The following is a 3259-nucleotide window of genomic DNA, read 5'->3' as shown; positions in this document are numbered from 1 at the left end:
GCGCTGGTGGGGCCCTGAACGCGGGGCGGGCCGCGCGCTAACCTGAGGCTTAAACACTATTGATCATCACAGGCGGACCTTGTCGGCCTTGCGAGACTCGAGCCACCCTCGGAAAGTTTTGACTACAGGCACTAGTCGGAGCACTGCCTCGGGGTTTGGGCGCCGCACTTCAAGAGGGCTGCGGAGACTCGGGAGAGTGTTCAGAGGAGGGCCACTCGCATCGTCAGAGGCCTCCAGGCCAGGCCCTACCAGGAGAGACTGGGGGACCTAGATCTCTTCAGCCTTCACAAGAGAAGGCAGAGAGATCTTGTGGCTGCCTATAAATTCATCAGGGAGGGCAGCAAGGAATAGGAGATGCTGTATTTACTAGGACATCCCTTGGAGTAACTAGGAACAAGGGCCCCAAACTGATGGAGAGCAGATAGACGGTGGAAAGAACTGCGCAGTAAGGGTGGCCAGAATCTGGAATAGGCTCCCAGGGGAGGTGGTGCCCTGCCCTGGGGGTCTTCAAAAGGAGACTGGTCAAACACCTAGCTGGGGTCATTTGACCCCAGTGCTCTTTCCTGCCGAGGGCAGGGTGTCAGACTTGATGACCTACTGAGGTCCCTTCCGACCCAAACACCTATGAATCTATGAAAATAAGAGAGCAGTTCTGCCATTGCAGAGAACTCAAAAGGCCCCAGCAGGGCCCTGTGTTTTTAGCACCACTGTGTCCGAGTTCAGAGGTTCCCAATCCCCAGGCCATGGCCCAGTACTGGGCCGTGAAGGGTTGGCTGCCAGATTGGAAGTCTGGAAATGACCAGCATGCTGCGGCCCAGCAGCCAACCCTTTTTTATACTGAGTAGTCACTTCCGATCTACTGTATGCTGGTCCAGTTTGCCGGTGTGCGGTTTGCTGGTCTGTAGTCTAAAAAGGTTGGGAACCACTGTCCTAGCTGAAATCTCCAGACGTATCCTGTGAATCATGTTTGCCTATGTAACAGTGCTTATGTTGCATGGCCCTCACTGCACTCTTGAAAGGATCTCAAGACAGAAGGGTGCCACAGTGCTGGGTTGAGAAACACTGGCTTAGAAAGAGGGTTGTTAGTTGTAGCTGTGTTGGTCTCAGGACATAGGCAGGTGAGGGTCTTTGGGTAGATGCGATATCTTTTATTAAATCAACTAAATAGTTGGAAAGAAGTTCTTTGCAAGCTTTCGGGCACCCTGATGAAGAGTGTTTGTGCCCGAAAGCTTGCAAAGAACTTCTTTCCAACTATTTAGCTGGTATAGTAAAAGATATCGCATCTACCCAATGAACCTCGCCCGGCCTAGAAAGACACACTTTTTATACCCTTACCCAGCCACATTGCTCTCTATTACACAGCATTACCACATGGGGATCTGTAGTACACTGCACTGTCCCACCGGCAGTTGGCCTACCAAAGTATTCTGGGTGATCACTTCTAAACTTGCCAAATCGCTGCCTGGCCAGCAAGTTAAAAACTATAGGGTCAAACTTAAAAAAAAATGCGGCACATCATCGGTTTGCTGACTCTCAGATCTCTATCACAAAGCTCTGACCTGCATCCACATTTCTCCAGAGTTCCCAGTTTTGTAGTTGGGGGGAAAAAAGCCAGAGACAAAACTTGCTGGACAATTCAAGTTCAAACTCCCTTGAGGTGTTGGATCCAGGGTGTTGTCTGAATCTTAAATAAAAGTAGACAGAAAAGTTATCAATGATTCTTAACGTATTTGATATGGCCCTGTTACCGTGATATATGAACACATCACAGTCTTTAATAGATTTATCTTCACAACCACCCTAGAGAAGTATTGTTACCAGAAATGGGAAAGTGCTGTTATTACAGAAAAGGAAAATTGCAAGAGAGATTATGACTTGTCTAAGCTTACATAGGACACCCGTGAGGGAGCAAGGAAGTCTCAGGTCCCAGCTTAACCCCTTTCAGGTTCAGGTTTGTGTAGTTACTTGAAACACATTTTCACTTGCTAAATAACTATAATTCAAAACTAGAAGACACTGGGGATTTCTGCTGCATAATTTCTACTGGTATGGCCTCATATCTGAACTTGGTTTGAACTGGATTTCCATGAAAGGGTATAGAGAGGGAAGAATACCGATGGGCAGATACTCATCTGCTCTTAATTGTTCTAACCCCACCCAAGGACCTGGAAGTTTCCAAGGTTTCCACAGATTTGAAGATAGTTATCTTTATATACTATTTTCACTGATTTTTTTCTTGAGTCACACCGATAAAAATTTCCAGGTTCCGTTTATTGTTTTATTTTGAAGATTAACAAATACAGCTAATCCAACAACATAAAATAAGTACCTCTCAAAATAGTTTTGGTTTCTTAGAGTGTCCAGATAAACATATAAACCTAGTGTATGATTTTTCTTGTTACAATACAACATTACTAAGCTTACCCTTATACACACGCTAACTACTTGAAAACTACAGACACAGTTTTGACAGAGTCCGTTTTAATTTTTTTTCTTAAGAGGTTTAAAAAGCTAATGGGAACTAAACTAATCAGAGCAACAGATCTGGCTAAACAGGGTCATCATGACTATGTTTAATTAATGATAAAGCATACCATAAAATAGGAATAAAATAAGAATATATTCCTTGAGAGAGTCTTGAGAACTCAAAGCCAGAGAAGGGATAGTTTAGAGACTAAGGCTGCAGAAAGTTTAACCAGCTTCTCCTTTTTAATCAACAGATAATGACTATTGTTATTAATAAAGAAAAGCTGAAATTGAAATTTACTTAATATAAATCTGAACATGGCCCTGTAATATTGTGTACAGTGAACAGATTCATCCATTGACATATTTACACTCAATATTTAATGGAATATTTGAAGCGTGACAGATTTGACCAGTCTGTCATGTTTGAATGTTCTGCTTAAATCACAGATGTGTGAAATTTGGCTGACTCAGTTAACAGAGGAAGTTTTGAACTGTGGTAAAAAGTATCCTCAAATGTCAATATCTGGAGAATAAAGCATTTTTTTTTACCTTAAATATACACAATCTTGATCATTAAGTCACATCTCCCTGCACGATCTTTTTCATGTGTTCTGATTTTCTGACCTCTCCAGTACATACTAGTTACAGGATTAAAGAGCTACTATGAGAGCACTGTGTCACATCTGGTGTTCCAATTATGGGCACTCCCAAAACATAAAATAGATTAGATAGGCCAACTGCTTTCTTTTGTGTAGAATCAATACCTCCCCCCCTTGCCCCCCCCCCCCCC

This window comes from Gavialis gangeticus, unplaced genomic scaffold (genome assembly GCF_001723915.1).
Source record: "Gavialis gangeticus isolate Ggan-Ray unplaced genomic scaffold, GavGan_comp1, whole genome shotgun sequence".
Classification (NCBI taxonomy): domain Eukaryota; kingdom Metazoa; phylum Chordata; order Crocodylia; family Gavialidae; genus Gavialis; species Gavialis gangeticus.
The sequence above is the reverse complement of the archived record's forward strand: the minus strand, read 5'-3'. Positions refer to the sequence as shown.